The 22281-nt window shown below is 36.4% G+C and overlaps 1 long non-coding RNA gene and 1 pseudogene across 4 annotated transcripts; one reads left to right on the top strand and one right to left on the bottom strand.

Annotated features, from left to right (window-relative positions):
- Positions 1 to 5900: 5900 nt before the first annotated feature.
- On the bottom strand, positions 5901 to 22270 carry LOC134370332 (uncharacterized). Of its 4 annotated transcripts, none has more exons than XR_010022662.1 (3): positions 22198 to 22270; positions 8623 to 8794; positions 5901 to 7224 (listed from the first exon to the last, which is right to left on the bottom strand). It is a non-coding gene; the product is annotated as an uncharacterized LOC134370332 (long non-coding RNA). The 4 variants fall into 4 exon arrangements; XR_010022665.1 differs by lacking the exon at positions 22198 to 22270 and adding an exon at positions 22150 to 22193; XR_010022663.1 differs by lacking the exon at positions 22198 to 22270 and adding an exon at positions 22041 to 22101.
- On the top strand, positions 15778 to 21984 carry LOC134369454 (small ribosomal subunit protein eS12-like; annotated as a pseudogene).
- Positions 22271 to 22281: the final 11 nt, after the last annotated feature.

The raw sequence follows: 22281 nt of genomic DNA, 5'->3' as shown, positions 1-22281 counted from the left end.
ATGCCTCTCGCTTGAGGGTTCCAGGAAGTTAACCATCTCAGGGCTCCTCACTGCTCAGAAGAAATGGGCTTTGAGTAATTCTTTGTGGCTCCGTCACCCAGGGGAAGAGGGGTGACAAATCCATGGGGGGAAAAGCAACAAAGGTCAGCTTAGGCTTTGCTGTAACTACATCACAGCCCACCTTCTCCCTCTGCCCAGTCCTATATTTCACCACAGTGTTGATTCCAAGACCATGCTGTAACACATTTTCCTGTGAACAAATCTTGATCTCAGGGTTTGCTTCCCAGGGAACATGATCGGACACATTAGTGGTATTTAGTAAGTAATAAGACTGAATAGACAAATGTATCCTCTTTTATTGGTTGGTAATGATTAATGTAGGTGTAAGTTTAAGATAAAATTCTTTATAATTGAGAATATTATTGTGCATTTAGATTAGAAATTTGAAATCTTAAATTAGTGCTACAGATTAATAGAACAAATTATTCATTGAACTGTTTATCATGTTAAATACTTTCTTATTGGGAAGGCTGGCAGTTTATATATAACTGTTCATCTGATGTCTGGGTGCACAAAAGGCCATGAAAACTTAACAAAGAAGCAAAGTTAGTATGCAGATTCTGTTTGTCAGGATATGCTAGGTATTACTTCCTATAGTAATAAACTATGCCCAAATCTCAGAGGCCTATCTCATAGTTTCTTACTCAGGCAAATATGCTTAAATCCAGTAGTTTCTCCAGATCAGCCCTTCATGTGGTGACGTAATATTCCAGATTGCTCCCTTTTTCTGTTACCCCCATCTTAATGTGATGCCTCAGGGTTCTTTGTGCCAGGAAAGACAGTATGGTGAACCATGCACTGACTCTTAAATGCTTTGGCCTGCAAGTGACACATATCACCTTTGGTCACTGTCTATTGGTAGAACTAGTCACATGGCCCTAATCAACTTGCAGAACCAGGAAATGTATCCTTTTACAAACCAGAAAGGGGAAAAGAACTGAAAATATTGATGAACATTGGTAATATCAGTTACAAGGACAGTCTTACACTGTCCAAGGGAGGCTAATATTTAGTATCCATAAGTATCATCTTTAAGAGAATTCCACTCTTCATAAAAACTCTCTGCATAGATATTATCCTAGGAAAGCAAGTAAATTTAAGCTCCTGTGTTTATTATGTAATTTGAAGTATAAACAGAGAGAACTAGCAGCTAAAGTAGAATTTGGCAAGGTGTGGGCAGTCTCTTCAATCATAAGATAAATAGGAAAAAACTAAAACACATTTGAGTAAGTTGTGAAAATTTAGGGAAAAATCTTTTTTCCAGAGGCTTCCTTGAAAAGATGATTGTAAAATTTAAAAACAAGAATAAAATATAAATAAAAATGAGCTTTGCCTAAATTTACTTCCACATTTGACCATTCAGTCCTTTAAGGAAAAGGAGTAAAATTATCTTGTCAAGTAAGTAAACCTGACACCCTTATTTCTATGGCATTGTTCAACAAGAAAAATGTTTCATATAAAAAAAACCTTCCATATTATAGATTACAAGAGTTCATTGAATGAAAAGTTCAAACATGAAAAGTGTCACTGAAAACAAAAAGTGAATGAAGATACAAATTTTTCTTACTTTCTAGAATCTTAAAAATAAACATACTATTTTTCGCATATAGTGTCTATAAGATTTTATCATGTGCAATAGATTAATGTAGTAATCACCATAGTCAAGATACAGATCTATTCCATCACTCCAAAGAAACTCTCTTATGCTATTTCTTCACAGTCACACCTTCCCCTATCTTACCCCTAGCACCACTGATCTGTTCTCCATCACTATAATTTTGCCATTTTGAGAATGTTTTATATAAACAAAAAGATACAATACATAGCTGTTTGAGATTGGCTTTTTTTCATTCAGTGTAATTGCCTTGAGATTCACTCAAGTTGTAGTATGTAACAATAGTTTATTCCTTTTTATTGCTGAGTAGTATTCCCTTATATGAATGTAGCATGGTTTATTTATTCACCAACTGAAGGACATCTGGGTTGTTTCCAGTTTGGGGCTATCACAAATACAGCTTATATGAACATTTATGTATATGTTTTTCTGTGAATGTACATTTTCATTTCTCTTGAGTAAATATCCAGTAGTTGGGTTACTGGGTTGTATGGTAAATATATAAACTTTATAAGAAACTGCCAAACTATTTTTTAGAGTGGCTGTACCATTTTACATTCCCACCAGCAATGTAAGGAAGATCCATTTGCTCTGCACTGTCAGCACTTGGTATCATCAGTATTTTTTATTTAGCCATTCTAACAGGTATGGAACGATATCTCACTGAGGTATCAATTTGTATTTATCTAATGGCCAATGATGTTGAACTATAATGTTTTACACTTACATGATGTTTTGCATTTTTACAAATAATGTTTTAAACATCTCAATTAATTCCCACAAGTACAGTGTTGGTGTATTTCAAGTAATAAAAAACCAATATGTAAGTCTAGAAAAAATAGTTAATGTAATTACACCAATGCAGAATCAAAACAATTTAAAACTTGGGGCCAGCCTGTGGCTCACTTGGGAGAGTGTGGTGCTGACAACACCAAGTCAAGGGTTAAGATCCCCTTACCAGTCATCTTAAAATAAATAAATAAATAAATAAATAAAACTCAAAAGGAGTAATTTCATGGAGGTAATTTAGTCAAACTTCCCCATTTTACAGGGAACTGAGATCCAGAGAGGTTAAATGACTTCTCACACAGTTGGAATCATACCAAAAACCACACTTCTGATGCTTGAATCTCTTCTATAATGTCCCATCGAAAAGGTGACAATTTATGCTTGAATTCTTCAGATGACTGGGAAGCCACTCATTTCTTGCCATGTTCTTTTAGGAAGTGCTTTCTGACATTGAGCTGAAATGACCTACAAACAAGTGAACAAATTGTAAGTATTTTGACAATGAGCTGAGATAGTTTACTATAGCTTTTGCTGATGAGCCAAGTTCCATCCTCTGAGATCTTCCAGTGGAAATGTGATCCCTTTTCCACATGGCAGGACTTCGGATACTGGATAACAGTCATCATAATCTCACACATACATTCCACGCTAAACACTGACAGTTTCCTTCACCCATTCCTAAGGTAAGCTTCTTTACCATCCTGCTTGCTTTTTTGTAAACCAGTCCTAGATTTCTTATGGTGCAAATAATGAACAAGCTATTTCTAGTAATATAGATAGAGTCTATGCATTTTCTAATTATACATATCCAGTGCAGGAAATAATGAATTTCCCTTGCCTTTCACTTTGTATATCATGAATATTTCCTATTAAAAAAGAAATTATAAATGAATTTTTTAAAATTTAAGCTGAATGTTTTATTTTTAAATTGCATTAATTTTTTAATGTGTTAAATGCACATGGTACAAAATTCAAAATGTCAAGGAAGGTTTACAGTGGAAAGTCATGATTCCCAGTTTTCCAGTTGAATATAATATGCTATGCTATGCTATAATAGGATATGATAGCATATAATATTTCAGACATCCTTTTTTTAGATATGCAATTCTTTATGATTATGACATTTTATCACATGGCTGTACTATATCTTTTTAATTATTCAACTTAAAGTTTTTGCTATTATAAATAATGCCATTATAAAATTCCTTATATAAAACTTTATGTATGTATTTGATTATTTCTTAAAGTATTTCCCTAGAAGAAAACTATTGCATCAAATAGTATGACTTGTATATAAGAGCTTTCCACAGAATTACCATTTTATGTTTGCACCAGCAGTATATGTGTCCATTTGTGGCAAATATTATTTTTATCTAGCTTATTAAACTCCTAAAGGTGCTTCATACATGTTAGTGCCTGTATATCTCATACAATTAAATGTAGCTAACTGTTTTTTTAACTTTTACTAAATATAATGGCTTACAGTTAACATTTATGTTATATTTTATCTCTTTGCAAGTCTGTTTCACTCACCAGACTTTAAACTCCTATGGTCCAAGGACAATATCTTAATCATCATTCTAAAGACTAACATAGACACTTACCTAGAGTAGATATTCCATAAATTTGTGATATCTAAATTAGTGAATGAATGAAAAAGTTTACTAGTTTGTTAGACTGCCTATATTGTTATACACTCTCAAAATTTTATCAATTCTAATTATGACCATGTAGAATTTAGCCCAGAGTCAACATCTAGCTGTTCTAAAGTTTGGAAAATACCTTATCTTTCCCAAATTTTCCCAGGTAAAAATTTGATATGTATGGATCCTATATCTTCATTCAAGTCAATGAAACCCAGTGTTGACCCATATAGGGACTACGGATCTACTCTAAAAACCTCTGGACAGGCTGACTGCCATCCCGTAGTCAGGACCCTTTGGATGCTAAGTCACTCTCTGAAGGTACTATCATCTAGCCCCTTCCTCCACCCACAACTTACTCACAAGTAACTGATGAAAAATGTCAATAATACCTCTTTGGCCCGATAAATATTATCTACTGCATTCAGTGGTATACTAGCCTAGTAATCTTGTCAGGAAGAAAATTAAATTAGACTGAAATATATTACTGTGGGTATATTCATGCTGTATTGGATTGATTGCTGCTTTCTCTTATAGCTGGTCCCAGAACTTTCTTTAATAATTTCTTGTAGATTCTTGTGTAGGATCAATATTTTCCTGGCTGGGGATTAGAGGTGTTAGGAAATCTCAGTTGAATGAATAAAGTCCCAGTCAAATAAAGATTGAAGGGAGGGTTTTTCAGTGATACGGATGTCCATTTTATATCATTGGAACTCCTTTAGTTGTCCATGATCCTTTTTATATTTCTGAGGGTTTGTGACTTCTTGGGAATATTGAAAAGGTACTTTTTCTTATGAGAAGTTTGGATAGGATTGAGTAAAGTATCTACATACAGACACCTGTTACTCCTGCTACAGATCAAGGAGATGAGAAGTTGGAAACATTTGTTCATCAAACAGAGGCTCCCTCTGATCACATGAAATACTCTTTGGGGGACCTTTGGGTATTGGCTTGGCTGCCATATGCTTTCCTGGTTCTAGTAATGTATAGTAACTTTGTCAGGTCTCTTTCAAATCTTGGCAATCTCTGTCAAAGCAGACTGTGTGGTCTGTAATTTGTTAATTCCACTCTGTTTCACTAATCCCTCCAAGAAGTCTCTCAGACATTCCCTACCCTCTGCCACCCATTTCATCATCTCCCATTCCCTCCAACCCCCAAAAATCTAATTGTGGCAGTGAAGTGAATTTTATGTGTCAACTTGATTGGGTTAAGGAATATCCAGAAAACTGGTGAAACATTACTTCTGGCTGTGCTCGTGAGGGTGTTTCTGGAAGAGATTAGCATTTGAATAAGTGGACTGAATGAAAGATCTGCCATCACCAATGTGGGTAGGCATCATCTAATCCATTGAGGGCCTGCCTCAATAGGACAAAAAAGACAAAAGAAGGGCAAATTTACTTTCTTCTTGAGCTGGGACTTCCATCTTCTCCAGCCATCTGACATCAGAGCTCCTGGTTCTTGGGCCTTTGGACTCCAGGACTTATACCAGCATCCCCACCCACCATTCTCAGGCCTTGGGCTGGGAGTTAAACCATAGGCTCCCATGTGTCTCAGGTCTTTGAACTGAGACTGAATTACACCACAGGCTTTCCTTATTCTCCAGCTTGGAGAAGGCAGATCTTGGGTCTACAAGGTCACTTGAGCTAATTCCCATAATATCTTCTTATCTATCATCTATCTAGCTATCTAAATCTATCTATCTGTTTATCTATCTGGGTTAAAAAGGTAAGCTGAGGCACAGTAAAATATTAAAGAGTTTATTTGAGCAAATATCAATTCATGAATTGGGCAACTCCAAACCAGAAGTGGTTTAGGAACTCCACCAAGGGAACCCAAGGAGAAGGCTTTTTTAAAAATTTGAAATGTAACTGATGATAAATATTTGTGGAGTACAGAGTTGATTATAAGTATTTGTGTACAATGTGTGATGATCAAATCAGGATAGTCGGCATATTTGTCATTACAAAACATACTCATTCTTTTAACCAATTTCTCTCTAACCCCCTCCCCCTCTCACTTTCCTCCCTCTAATAATCAAAGTTCTGTTCTCTCCTTCTGAACGTTCAAAGTATCATTGTGTCCTTCCTTCTTTCCTTTCTTTGCTTCCCCATATGAGCAAGGACATGTGGTATTTCTTTTTCTGTGCCTGGCTTATTTCACTTAACATACTTATCTCTAAGTTCATCCATGTTGCTGTGAATGGCAGAATTTCATTCCTTTTTATGGCTTAGTAGTGTTTCATTGTGTATATATACCACATTTTCTTTATTCAGTCATCATTGATGGACATTTAGGTTCGTTCCATATCTTGGCTATGGTAAATAGAGCTGTGATAAACATAGGAGGTTTTCCTTCAACATGATGATTTCCATTCCTTTGCATATATACCCAGTAGTGAGATTGCTGGATCATATGGTAGTCCTAGTTGTAGTGGTTTGAGAAACAACCATACTGTTTTCCATAAACACTGCATTCCAAGGGGACGCCTTTTATAGGAGGAATACAAAAGTAAAACAAAGAAAATATTTGATTGGTTACAGTTTATACAGTTGCTTTATTTGGTATATTATACCTTTGGAAAGTCCCTAGCTTTACATAAGTTTGTTGCTTGCTTCTGATTGGTTGAGCTTAAGTTCTGGTTTTTTTTTAATATATGCATTTACAATAAATAGCTCAAGTATCACTTATGTTTGCAAATCAAGCAAGGTTAACTTATGAGGCCTAACTGGCTTTGTCTGCTCAGGAATTCTTCAGTCCCAGTCTCCATTTTAATTTATTTAACAATATCTATATTCTATTGGTTTTGTTTCTCTGGAGAACCCTGACTAACACACTTGTCTACTAGAGATATGTATAGTAACTTCAAGGGCTGCTGCAATACATTAACACAAACTGGTGGCTTAAAACAACAGAAATTTCTTCTCTTACAGTTCTAAGGCCAGAAATCTGAAATCAAGGTGTCAGCATGGCTGTACTCCTCTGTAGGATCTAAGGAAGAAATTGTTCACAGCCTCCTGCAGCTTCTGGAGGCTTTCACATTCCTTGATTTGTGGCCACATTACTCCAATCTCTGCCTCCATGGTCACACTGCTTCCTCCTCTTCTCTGTGTCTTCTGTCTGTCACATAAGGATATATATCATTGGATTTATGGCCCACCAGATAATACAGGATGATCTCAAGATCCTTAACCTAAATCCATCTGCAAAGACCTTTTTTCCAGATAAGACTTATGCCTCTACTTTAAGTATTTCTTTGGCAAATTCAATGTATTCCTTTGTTTCAGTTACTGTTTTTGGAATTTCCCTTTCTTTGGGGCAAATTAATATGACTTCAATAGGAAGGGAAGCTGCTTAGTCAAAAAGCAAATAATTCAGGGTTTAAGATTTTTACTTTTCACTCTGAGACAGACATTTTAGCCATGTTTAGTATTCTGGGGCCTACCTTGTCTCCCATAATTCCTCAAAGATGGGGACCATTGTTCTCAGATCTCATTTGTACTTTACCCCCCAAAGCCTGGAGTGTAAATCATTCATAGCAAGTGATGTAATCTAAATTCAAACTGTTAAGTACATTCTTAGAATTTCTTCCCCTATTTGGGAACAGTATTGATTTCTGTCAACATTTATACTACACTTTTGAGTAGTAAGTTGCTATTTATTGAGTTACTACTGTGAGCCTAGCTTAGTGTTTTAAATGTGTTTCTTCCATTACTCAGAACAACTTTGTTCTGAGTAAAGAAAGATACAGTTGTCTCCATTTTACATATGGGATAAAGGAGACACAAAATAATATAACTAGTAAGTATTGCCAAAAGACAAAATTACAACAAATTTAGTTTAAAGATCTTAATTGGCTTTTATGTGCAACTCGAATGCCAGGCAACACCTCATTACATAAAATGGAATGAGTATTCTGATGAGCCGAACAGAGGAATTTGGCTGTATCGACAGAAAACAGCTGAGGAGAGCAGAAACGGAGAACAAAAAGTGGTTTGGTCTTTTCAAAGTTACTTTTTCCTTATAAAAGTTGAAGCAGAGGGAACTTTTTCATGATGCTGGCTAAAACTAGCCAGTCTGGGGATTTGACTATTATCTCTTTCTCTCTTGATTTCTTGGAAGGTCAGATAAACAACTTAGTTTCACTTTGGTGATGTGGAACTTTAGCATGACTGACTCCGTTTTGGTTTGGTCTATTGGAGGCTACTGCAGGAGCTCAGTTCAAAACAATGGCCTCCCATAAATTTTGTTTAACACTGTTGAAACAGATAATTAAACACAGGTTTGCCTGACCTTACAAACATATGTTCTTTCCATTATGTCAATCTACTTCTCAAATTTCTTTTGTACAGAATGAAGCAAAATAGTAGTTAGGGAATTCTGCTTTCTCTGTTAGTTCTAACCCTACACCAGAAGCTGCAAGTGTGCTTTTCCCTTCCTTGATCATCTTCTGCCTCTGAACAGAATTTTAAAAAGCCCATTCTTTGTCCTCTCTTAGCATTTTTTTGCAAGTCTCACCTCATTTGGTGGCTTCAGGTTTCTTGACACTATCCTTTAGGGTCCATGTTACTTTCTTATAATTATCCTTGGTATGTGGTTGTTTTCTCCCAAGGTTTCTGTCACTTCCAATTAGCCAAGCAATTCCTCCTTGTTGGTCAGAATTAGGTTCCCCAGTTGCTCTGCTGGAACACTAAATCATGAGAAAGACAAATCAAAAACTTGTCAGATATTTTGATTTTAGCCCAGTGAAACTTTTAAAAGATGTCCAGCTATTTGAATTTTCTTTTGATTATTGCATTGCTATAGGTATTTACAAATAATATACTGTTGGGAACTGTGGTATCAACAACGAATTCTTTTTTGAAGAACCGCATGTGGCAGTACATGTCTGAATCCTGTTTTAAACCCCTTAAATAAAACACTGTACAGCAGTTCCACACTTCTCATTGTCTACATGTACATCTGGTTATTCTAATACATTCTGATTTCTCATCCCCCACTCAAGTTCACTGCATGAAGAAATATTTTTTATTTCTAATAAACTAATTTATTTGCATATCACACTTTTAGAGTAATCCCAAACCAGAAAATGGGAGGTGGGGTGGGAAATATCACCTCTTTGAAGTAAATTATATGTCACTATGTTTATGAATTAAGATTATAAAGCAGAGGACCATGAATTTGGATGGAAAAAAATATTATACCTTAATTTTGCTAACTTCTAAGCAAAATTTAGCATTTCTTTCTATTATGAATATAGGCGATAAACCACAGTGTTATTAGAAATACTGGTGACTTTCATCTATAAAAATCACAAACATTTTCTTGTCACATCCCTACAGTTGTAGACATCTCAAAATACAATTGGTCTTCATTACTTCAAAATTATAGATATTATACCCTCTGCTAGATTTTGCTACTTAATGCATTAATGAAAAAACACATGTATAGTGCATATTTATTAAATATTTTGACTACTGTATTTTATTGTTTTTGGCGGTTGGCCAGTATGGGGATCAAAACCCTTGACACTGGTATTATAACACCACACTCTAACCAACTGACCTAACTGGCCAGGCTGATTACCATATTTTAGTATTACTGGTTTCATTTATAATCGTATGCTTATATTTTATGCACATTACTCTAAAAAGGGCTCCACCAGACTACCAAAGGGATCCATGGCATGAAAAAAGGTTAAGAACATCTATCTTGTATTTTGGCATTGTAGTTAAGAGTATGTAGTCTGGTGTCACATTGCCTGGGTTCAAATTTTGCTCTGTCACATATGATATGACTTTGGCTAAGTTATTTATACTCCTTTTGCTTCAAATTCTTCATGTATATAATGGAGATAATATTACCTACTTAAAAGCCTTGCTATAAAAATGAAGTAATATCTGTAAAGAGCTGAACACAATGCCAGGCACATTATATGTTATGTATCTCCACATCTACTCAGATGATAAGGGTTTCATTGAGATCCTATTTACATTTATCCTACATAGTTTTGTTAAAAACTGTGTCATCACTGGTTACAATTTAAAATTATATCATGAAATATTGACTTCTCATGTTTCAAATGAATATTTATAAAATAAATGTATGATGTGAGGAAGAATGCTACAATGAAGACCCATATAGCCTCTGTATTAGTTTCTGTTGCTTATAACAAAATACCCAGAACTGGCTAATTTGTAAGAAAACAAAATTTATGGCTTACAATTTTGGAGGCTGGGAAGTCCAAAGTCCAGGGAACACATCAGGTGAAGGCCTTCTTTGGTGGTGACTTCAGTGACACAGGGTATAACATTGCAAGATGGCAGAGCGTATTCTCCTTTTAAAGCCCTCAGAACCATGCCCACGACCAGCATTAAACCATCAACTTATTATTCCAGTTACTAAGTCATGGTCCTCACAATGTAACTACCTCTTCAAGGCCCCACGTTTCAATTACCAGAATAGTATTTCCTACCCTCTTAACACTGTCACAGTGAAGGTTAAGTTTCTAATACATGGATATTGGGGAACATAATTCAATCCGAGTCACCCTCCATCCAGTTTAAGGGGGAAAATTACTTTAAAAAGAATGAACATATAATTTATTATCTCAAGCATGATGTTTTTTGACAGTGAGAGTGCTAGTTGTCATTATACTAAGAAAATTAGTGAACTAGACTGCACCAGGCAAACCTGGACTGACTGGCTAAACCAACATCTAATCATCAAACTCTTAAGCTCCTTGTGTGACCCCTTTTTTTTCCATCCCCTTCCCTCTATAGAGAAAATCCTTATCTTGAATTTTGTGGTTATTATTCTTTTGCTTTAATTTATAGATTTACTTCTTATGTTTCTAATCTTAAGGTATTGTTTAATCGGTTTCTTAATTTATATAAGTGGAACCTACTGTAACATCCTTTGGTAAATTGCATTTTTGCTCAGCATTTTGTTAATGAGATTTATCCATGTCCATGGACTTGTAATTTATTTTTTCCATTGCTGTATTCTATTGTATTAGTATACACAATGTATTTAACCACTCTACTATTCATGGACAGTGGGATTGTTCCAGTTTTTACTGTTATAAATAATACAGTTATGAATTTTCTTGCTCATGTCTCCTGGTACATTTTCCTGGGCCATAAAAGATGTGCATATTCAAGTTTACTAGATAATGCCAAATTGTTTTCCAAATTGATGACATCAATTTATACTGCAACCAGTAATGTTTAAATGTTCTGGTGACATTGTCAGACTTCAAAATTTTTGCTTGTATGGTGGGTGTGAAATGGTATTTCTTTGTGGTTGGGTATCTCTTTAGGTTTTTCTCCTCTACAAATTGCCTATTTGGGATGGAGGTGGGGTGGAGAGCATTATCTGTCTTCTTTTTTATTGAATTATAATAGTTCTTTACACAATTTGAATACTAACCCTTTTGCCAATAATATGTGTTGCAAAGATCTTCTCCCAGTTTGTGACTTGTCTTTTACTCTCCCTATGGTGTCCTTTTTTTTTTTTTTTTTTATTGTGGAAAATGCTAAAACATATGTGAAAGTATGCATAATAGAATGATAAGCCCCCATTTACCTATTACTTAGCTTCAACAATTATCCACTCATAACCAGTCTTGCTTCATTTATACTGCCATCTACTTTCTCCATCTCTTATTATTTTGAAGTATATTCCAGACATTATATCATTACATCTGTAAATATTTTAATACGAATCTCTAAAAGATAAAGAATCTTTAAAAAATATGGCTGGCCAGTTGGCTCAGTTGGTTAGAGCATGGTGTTATGACATAAAGGTCAAAGAGTTCAGATCCCTGTACTGGCCAGCCACTGAAAATAGATAAAAAAAAAAAAAAAAAAAAAAAAAAAAAACCCCACCAAAAAACCCCAAACAATAGAAATTACTATGATTACACAAAAAATAATTTATAATAATTGCATACTATCATCAAATATTCAGTAAGCATTCAAATTTCTATCATAAATATGACTTTTAAAAACACATTTGTTTGAATCATAATCCAGATAAAATCCTGCAATAGCTAACCTCCAAAATGGCACCCAGTGATCCATACCCCTTGGTATTCACACCCTTGTGTATTACCCTCACATTGTGTCTGTGGTGGTCTGTGTGATGATATGTCACTGTTGAGGCTAGGTCAAAAGGACATAAAAGACATGATAGCTTCTGCCTTTCTCTCTCTCTTGTAATACTTGTTTTAGGGGGAGACAGGGAGTGCTATGGAGAGGCATATATAGTGAGAAAGTGAGGTATTCTGCCAAACAGCCACTTAGAACTAAGGTATCCTGTCAACAGCCATGTGAGTAAGACATCGTGAAAGTGGATCCTTTAGTACTAGTTAAGCCATCAGATGATTGTGGCCTCAGCTGACATTTTGACTGCTATTTCACAAGAGACCTGGAGGAGTTAGTGAAAGTTTGAGAAGCCCTGAAGAAATTGTTTATAGATGTATGATAACCTTTAAGGAGGTCAAAGGCAAAGTCTTAACAGATTAGAAAAGTCTCATTGGACACTGGAAGAAAAGTGGCTCTTGTTACATAGTGGCAGAAAGTTTAGCAAATTTGTTACCTGCAGTTATGTACAAGGTAGGAAATGTACCTAAGGAACTGAGTGATCTATCTAAGGAGACTTCCTGACAGAATGCTAAAGATGTCACCTGGTTTCTTCCTCTTGCCTCTAGTATGTGTGAGGAGTTACGTTAAAGGAAGGACTGGTATATTAGTCTGTTTGTGTTCCTATAACAGAAATACCTGAGACTGGGTAATTTATAAACAACAGAGGCTCATTTGGCTTACGATTCTGTGACAGCTGCATCTTGCATGGGCCTCAGGCTGCTTCTACTCATGGTGGAAAGTGGCAGGCACCTGGCAGGTACAAGTAGATCACATGGTGAGAGGAAGCAAGAGAGAAAGAGGAGGTGCCAGGGTCTTTCAAACAATCAGCTCTTACGGGAAGTAATAGAGTGAGAACTCACTCATTAATCCCCCCACCTAGGGAGAGCATTAATCCATTCATGAGGGATCCGCCTCTGTGACTCAAACAGCTTCCAGCACTGCCACATTGAGGATCAGATTTCCACATGAGTTTTGGTGGAGACAACACATCCAAAATCTGTCAACTGGTAAGCAAAAAAGAGGCAGAACTTGCTGGATTTCAAGATTCCCAGCCTCTTCAGATGACACATGATGTTAGGAAATGTCTCTGAGCTAAGAACAAATCCAGGGTATTTCTAGGAAAACATAAAGTTGGAGGTAGAGTTGTAAAGTTCTTTAAGACCTCAGAAAGATCTAAAGTAAGCCTCAGAGTATTTTCTTTTCCCCATTTTCTTTTGGTAGCTGGCCAGTACTGGGATCTGAACCTGTGATCTTGATGTTATAAGGCTATATTCTAACCAACTGAGCTAACCACCCAGCCCTGAGAATACTTTCATTCAGACATAAAGGGTGTGCCTCAGAAAACTTCTAAGTCCAATCACAGGTTTCTAAGTTTAAAGGTGTTCACAACAGTGAAAGCCTGAAGTAGAGAAGAGTTTATATAGAAGAGATCTGCAGGTGTTGTTTTTGTCTAATAAACTCAAATAAAATTCACAGGAGACCCACAAAGTTTTCAGAATTATATTAGCAGAAACTGCCAGCCCGGACTGAAAGGGGCAGAGTACCAAATGAAAAGAGGCTTGTGGACACCCAAGCTTCTATTGGCAGAGAGCATGCAGAGCTGTAAACATGGAAAAGGAAGATGACTCAGTGAGTAGATCCAAGAGCTCAGAAGGCAGAGCTAAGAGCCATGGAGAATTACTTCTAGGACTTCAGTCTAAACAAGGAATTGCCAGTCTGTGCCCAGGTGAACGAATTTCGGGATTTCTGTCAATCTGTGTACCTTCAGTTTCCTCCCTTTTTAAATAAACATGTCCACAGTGATTATCTTTTTTTCTATTAAGTTTTTGGGGACAAATACTGTGTCTTTAGTTTATAGGTCTTCAGATCAAAAGGAACTCTATTTGAGGAGTTGTACTTACAGAAGTATACCTGAAGAGTATTGTCCACATCTGAACCTGGTTTAAATTTCTAGATTGGAACTAATGCTCTAATGGATAAGAGTTTTTGGAGGGGATGAATGGATTTTACATATCAAGGAGTGTGAGTCATTAGAAGTCAAATTGTGATAGCCAGCCTTCTAATTTTCATGCTCTTGTGTAGTCCTTTCCCACATTATATCAGGGATTGTGTGTGACTAACAGTATACAGTAGAAATAATGGTATATCACTTTGAGTGATTGTGGTCTGTCTCTCTCTCAGATCACTTGCCCTGGGGAAAGCCAGTTGCCATGTTGTGAGGAAACTCAGGCAGCCCTGTGAATGAGCCACCTAGGAAGTAGATCCTCTATCACCAGTCAAGCCTTCAAAAGACTATAGTTCAGCTAACAGCTCAACTGCAAATTCATGAGAGAGCCTGAGCCAGAACAGCTAGCTAAGCCACTACAGGATCCCTGACTTTTAGAAACTGTATGAGACAAATATTTTTAGTTTTAGGCTTAGGGTAGTTTGTTATGCAGCAATAGAAAACTAATACGAGTTCACATGTTGCTTCATATGTCTTTTAAGTCTCTTTTAAATTAGTTTTCTCCACCTTGAACTTCTCCTTCTCCCCATCTCTCTCTTGCAACGTATTTCTTGAAATTAATTTGTCCCAAGATTTTCTGGTTGGATTTTCCTCATTTGAACAGGCATGTTGTTTAACATGTTTTTGATATTTCCTGTAAATTGGCAGATGGATCTAAAACCCAATTAGTATTAGGTTCACTTTTGGGGGGAAGATTTTTAATCAGTGGTGGTGTTTTTCATTAAGAAGCACGTAACGTTTTTCTGTTTGTCATGATGGCATCTGTTGATGTACAATGAATAAGTCCATTTATTTATTAGGAATTTTAAAATGGCAATTTTCTAATTCCTCCTTCATTAGCTGAAATACATGTATAAAGAGAAACTTCCCATTATCTACCATTTGGTTACCTACAGCTCATATAGGAAAGGCAGGATAAATGCTTAATTACCTTTTTTCTCGTTCTCAAAATAATGAATTGATTCCATAGCATCATCTAATGTTGACCAACTAGATGTTTTTTGTTTGTTTTACTATCGTTAAGAACTCACGGATTTAAAAAACATTTGATATGCTCCAATCCCATGACATTTAGTGTCCTTTGATACTGAAATTGTCCTTTGACATTCTTTAGCCAGTGGGATGCTTTTCAGCTGTCTTGAGTCCATTTGACACGACCCTAGCAGTCTATGATGGTTTCCTTGCTATCTTGTACAACAAAATATTCCAGGCTCATCTTGTGCATTTCCTGAGCCTTACTGAAATCAGCCACTACTCCAAGCATTTATGGTGTCTTTTGAGCAGCAGTTTTTAATTTTAATGTATTTAAATGTTACCATTTTCTTTATAGATTTTACATTTCTCTACCACAATATCATACAGATATTCTATCTTGACTTGTATAGGTTTAATTGGTTTTCCTTTCACACCTAAATTTTAAATCACTTGAAACTGCTCTTTCCCACTGCTACTGAGTTGGGTGCAGGTGGAGGCTCAGGCTCGGATACATTCAAGATTCAGCTTCACCCATAACTCATCGCCATGGCCAAGGAAGGCATTGCTGCTGGTGGTGTAATTAACATGAGCACTGCTTTACAAGAGGTGCTGAAGACTGCCCTCACTCCAGATGGCCTAGCACATGGAATTCATGAAGCTGCCAAAGCCCAGAAAAGCGCCAAGACCATCTCTGTGCTTGCATCCAACTGTGATGAGCCTGTGTATGTCAAGTTGGTGAAGTCCCTTTGTGCTGAACACCAAATCAACCTAATTAAGGTTGATGACAAGAAAAGACAAAGGGAATGGCTAGGCCTCTAAAAATGACAGAGAGGGAAAACCCCATAAGGTGGCTGGTTGCAGTTCTGTACTAGTGACTATGGCAAAGAATCTCAGGACAAGAATGTAACCAAACGTATTCTAAGTGCAAGAAATGAACAAATAAAAAATATGTTGTTAGAGCAGTGTTGATAACACCAAGATCTTTAGGAGGTGATAAAAATGTTCTAAAACTGAAAATCGTTTGTGTGTAGTTAAAAGATTTATTTCTACTTTTAGTAATGATGGACTACGTAAAATTTAGATTAGTCATCTGAGAACAACTAGAAAAGCTGGACAAAATATAAAACAAAGACCTGAAGTTATTAGAGAACTAATGAGGCAGTGAGTAACCCACAAGAAAAAAACAGAGTTCTTAAGTCCAGTATTTATGAAAGCTTTTCCTCTGGGGCATCTGTTGATTCTTGAAAAGATGGCTGGGAAGCTGTACAAAGTTTCTAACTCATGGAGTTTACAGCACAAAGAAAGTCTGCTCTGGTAAACTCTGCAGGCTTTGAGTTGAGACTTCATAGGTATATACCCTGAGGGAAAGTATAAACTGGAAGTATACCTGCCCAGAGTCTAATTATCTCAATCACATACTGGATTAAAATGATCTTGGATTACTAGTGCCAAAGCCCCTGCCAGGAGACATAAATCCTTTCTGTAGAAAATACCATCATATTGGACCTCAAAGTATAATTTCTTCATATAAAATTCAATCAAAATATTTTTGACATTCAATCAAAAATAACATAAGTAACAAAATAAAATTAAATGTAAATAATGTAAAAATAACACAACATAAAGGTAAATAAAAGACATCAAAGTAAGACATGATAAACAACAACAAAAAAACAAGAGAAGCTTCAGATAATACCACCCCCATAGTTATTAGACACAGGCTTTAAAATAACTTTGATTAATATGTTTGAGAAAAGAAACAATCAGATTTTAACATATAAAAAAAAATACTGAACTGAAAGGTAAGATGAACTATCCAGAATGAAACATAGACAAATGAATGAAAAATGTAAGGATTAAAGTAAAATAGTATAACATACATGTAAGTGGAGTACCAGAAGAGGAGAAAGAAAAGAGTGGAAATGAAGCAATATAATCCCAGACTTATGATTTTTTGACTTTAAGATGGTGTGAAAGAAATACTCATTCACTGGAAACTGAACTTTGAATATCCATCAATTTCATTTACTAATTTACTGATGGGTTGTAACCATGGATTCTGTTTATCACTTTCAGTACAGTATTCAATAAATTACATTGGATATACTAAACTTTATTACAAAATAGGATTTGCATTAGATGATTTTGCCCAACTGTAGGCTAATGTAAGTGCTCTGAGCACATTTAAGGCTAAACTATGTTTAGTAGGTTAGGTGAATTAAATGCCTTTCGACTTATTATGGATTTATGAAGACGTAACTACATCATAAGTCAAGGGCATCTGCATCTGATAAGAAGCTGAGAATTTTCCAAAACAGTCTAAGGACAGCAGATCCAGATTCAAGAAGCATTACAAACCTCAAAAGGAAAAAAAAAAAGACAAAAACAGAAAACAAAGAAAATAACATGTAGGTACATCAAACTTAAGTCAAACATCTTAAAAGCAGCCAGAAGGTAAAAGAGATTACCTTTAAAAAGACAAAAATAAAGCTAACATTATTTCTTAGAAGAAATAATGGAAGCCAGAAACCATGGAATGTATCTTCAAAATAATAAAGTAGTCAGCAAAAAGGTTCTTTGAAAATGAAAGCAAAATAGACAGTTTCAGGATACAAAAACTGAGAGAACTTGTCACCAACAGATACGCACAAAAGGAAATATTAAAGCATGTCCTTCAGAAAGAAGAAATATGATCCCAGATGGCAGTTCAGATTCAAGGAGTCACAAAGTAACAGAAAACAGAAAAAGTAAATGTTTGGGTAAATGAAAGCACACATTAATTATATAAAAATAACAATGTCTTAAGAAATACACCCAAGGGCCGCCCCGTGGCTCACTCGGGAGAGTGTGGCACTGGGAGCGCAGCGGCGCTCCCGCCGCGGGTTCGGATCCTATATAGGGATGGCCGGTGCGCTCACTGGCTGAGCGCGGTGCGGGCAATACCAAGCCAAGGGTTGCGATCCCCTTACCGGTCACAAAAAAGGAAAAAAAAAAAAAAAAAAATACACCCAATACCAGTCAGCCGCAAAAAAAAACAAACATTCAGGAAATATATATGAAGAATAAACAATCGCTATAACATGGGATGGGTGTAGTGGATTGATTGTCCCCCCCGAAACTTGTTAGAAGCTTGAATTATGTCCCCCAAGTTTTATGTAATAGAAACTTGGCCCCCACTGTGACTGTTAAAATGGTGGGAAATCCTATTATGGTTATTGAAAGGCGGGGCCTTGAAGAGTGATTAGATTGCAGGACCATGCCATAGTGAATGGATTAATGATGGTGGTCAGGGGTGTGGTTCTAAGGACTTTAAGAGTGCATGAGGAACTGTTTTCCTCCCTCTGCTCCATCATTTTCACAATGTGATACTCTGCCATCACTGTTGCCACCACCAAGGCTCTCACCAGATATGTTCCCTGGACTTTGGACTTCCCAGCCTCAGAAGCTGTAAACAATAAATTTTGTTTTCTTTATAAATACCCAGTTCTGTGTATTATGTTATAAGCAACAGAAACAGACTAATACAGTGGGGTGGTAAATTAGTAACTGAAATTGATGTATTCTCAGGTGGTTACATTGTCCAGGAAGAGGTACAATACTAAATTATCTTAGAACTTGATAAACCAAAGTTCCATGTTGTAATACCTGAGGCAAACACTAAAAAGAGTACTAAAAAATATATAACTGTCAAGCTTACAGGGTAGAAGAAATAGAATTAAAAATAATCAGTCTAGAAGAAGACAAAAGAAGAGAAAATAAACATACGAGAGGTGAGATAAATTTTTTAAAAAAAGGTAACTAGTATATATTTTGGTTTCTTTTTACTCTCTGCGCTCAGGATTTCTTTCATGTCAAAGTAATCATACTGGGCCCAATTTTACATCCTGCTTCTAGTTCAGGCTTCTATAACAAAACTACCATAAACAGGGTGACTTAAACAACAGAAATTTATTTCACAAAGTTCTGGAGCTAGGAAATCAAGAGATCAGAGTGCCCCGATGATTGGGTTCTGGTGAGGACCCTCTTCCTGGTTTGCAGATGTCTATCTTCTTGCTGTGTCCTCACATGGTGAAGAGCAGAGTGAGGGAAGCAAGCTCTCTACTGTCTCTGGCAAAGGTATTAATTCCATCATAAGAGCTCCACCCTCACCACTTAATCACCTCCCAAAGATTCCACCTACTAATACCACACCATTGGGGCTTATGGCATAAAATGCTCTTTTAACTTAGAAAATGAACATTTACCATTAGAAAGACAATTGACTTTTTAAAATATCTAGATAATATTCCACTCAGCTTACATGACAGAATTTGACTAATCTCTTATTGTTGTACATAAGAATGTTGCTAACTTTTTACCATTATAAGTACTGCTACAAGTAACATCTTTGTTCATAAAGTATTTTAAGGGCAATTTAACTAACATGATTTTGTTCACAACATTCATTTAAATGGTACTATACTTGGGCTGGCCTGTGGCTCACTCGGGAGAGTGTGGTGCTGATAACACCAAGGCCACAGGTTTGGATCCCATATAGGGATGGCCGGTTAGCTCACTGGGTGAGCGTGGTGCTGACATCACCAAGGGTTAAGATCCCCTACGGGTCATCTTTAAAAAAAATAATAATAATAATAAATAAATAAATAAATAAATGGTACTATACTTAACAGGAGGGTGGGAGAAACAGAACAAAAACAAGATCCCAACTCTAGGCATTTATAGTCTGATTAGAAAAGCAATACACATTAGGGGAAGAAAAGAAAAAAACAATTACAAAGAAATCATATAATAATCATACTTATTTTTTTAAAAGGCAGCAGAAATTTCTTAGAGAGGAAACTAATAAGAACATTTTGCAAAATATATGGACATAGGTATGGGTTCTGACAAAGGAGGTAGGTTTTGTTGTTGTCTTAAGTATCTGAGAACAGTTCTCAGAACATTTCAATTCATCACAAAACCCTAATGGTAAGCAACCAAGACTTTTCTCAAAGATTGAACTCCTAACTCCTTTGCCAAAACTGTTGAATTTCTTTTTAATCTCCATCATACACATTTTTTTCCCTTTCGTTATTCTCCCCTTTCTGTGTATTTTTGTCAAAGCTCTCCACCTATTTTAAGTAACAGAAACAAATTCCTTTATTTCAAGGTAAGTAACCAAAAAAAAAAATATATATATATATATATATATATATATACATATATATATACATACATATGTATATTTACACACACACATTATTCTACAGGGTAAAAAAGACTGGGCAACACTGCCATATAACATATACGCATTTTAATCATTAAAACACATTACTTATATAACACATTTTTCACACTATAATAGATCTCTATTATAACTGTGTAAAATATAAACATCAAATGATACTAAGGGTTATTTATCAACTTGCCATACACCAAATAAGGAATAGAAAACCCCTTGATCTATTAAAAATGATAAGCAGATAACAAAAACTGTGATTTTTGGGGGTTTACTCTGGCAGAAATAAATGGATTCCATCCTGATAATAATTCCAGTCTTACTATAACATAGGAGATGCTTTGTGAAGCTCAGTAAGGCTGCCGGATGTAAGAACCGGTGGCAGAAATGAAAGAGTAAAACTTAACAGGATGTGTCCTCACTTACAGACTAAAAGCCACCTTCGTCCTCCACCTTTTCTACCTCAAGGACAGATACACAGGAAGATAACTCCAATCTCTCTCTACCACACTTAGCATCTGTAGATGCCCTGCAGCTTGTCTATTTACAAACCTATACAGCATAAGAGAAGTTTTGGACTCACCCTCAGCAGGATCTGTTTCACAAACTATTGCCAAGCCCTACCACACCTACTGTTTCTGCCAACACTTATGACATCTGCATTTTTAATTTTCACACTATTCACCACCCCCAAAACAAAATTTAAAGTAAAAACAACAACAACAACAAAAAAAACATAACACATACACCCAGTCTCTGTCCCCCTTTCTAATATAAACATCTGCGCTACGTACACTTCTTTTGGATGGCTCAAAACTCTGATCCTCAGGGCCTTTGGGCCATTTATAGCTTGAATATCATTCCCTACAAGTACTTTGACAAGGAGAGTGAAACTTAATATCCATTGCCCACCCCTTCCTTGCCTGCCCAAGCTTCTTAACTTCCGAAGCTTTCTACTTTTCCTCCCCAAGTCCAACATCATGACAAAATTTGACACTATGGCAAAAAGAGAACTCATGGATGAAATTACAGATAGCCACCACTTAAGTAAGGCCCTCCCAATCATGAGATCATTTCTGGGTTGAAGGTGCTCTGTATATCCATTTCAAGCCTGCTTCTAGTATTACGTTTCATTATAATCAAATAAAAAGGCAGAAAGGGTTGACTGGTACAGGTTTTGGGGAAAAACAAAAACAAAAACAAAAAATTAAGAGGTATATATGGGAATTTCATTCTTTCCATCTGATGTCAATTTTTTTTTTTTTTTTTTTAAACTAAAAGGAAACCGTCCATATCGGAATGAATTTACAAAGTAGAATTTTCTTCCTGGCTTCTCTGTTCTTGGTAGATGTCCTTCTGGCTTCAGCTGGTATCTGTAAATTGTGAAGAAACTCCTCAAAATCAAATTCTACGGTCCTGAGGGAGGGCAGGGCTGCAGGAACAGAAACGATAAGAGGATCTACGGAGATGATGAAAGACTCCAAGAGAACGAGTCAGGAAAACGAATGGGTAAAAAGAGAAAGGGCGTTGGTTAAGCTGAGACAATCACTGTATTGTTTCAGCACAAGCACAGCCTAACCGTGATCTTTACCATCACTAAATCCGCTGGGTCTGGGGTCAACTCCCACTCCAGCCACCATCTTGCGCTTCCATCACCATCCAAAGGGAGGATGCGCTCCGGCCGAAACCACCCAACCTACCTCAGGATCCTCGCAGGCGCGGCAAGCGCACTCCGCCCGCCCACCTACCTGTGCTGCGCCTGCGCCTCGCCCGCACGCTCCCAAGGTCAGTACCGCCCCCAGCCCCTAACATAGCACCCACGGAAATTGCTT

Source organism: Cynocephalus volans, chromosome 2, assembly GCF_027409185.1.
Source record: "Cynocephalus volans isolate mCynVol1 chromosome 2, mCynVol1.pri, whole genome shotgun sequence".
NCBI lineage: Eukaryota > Metazoa > Chordata > Mammalia > Dermoptera > Cynocephalidae > Cynocephalus > Cynocephalus volans.
This window is presented reverse-complemented; position numbering and strand designations above follow the sequence as displayed.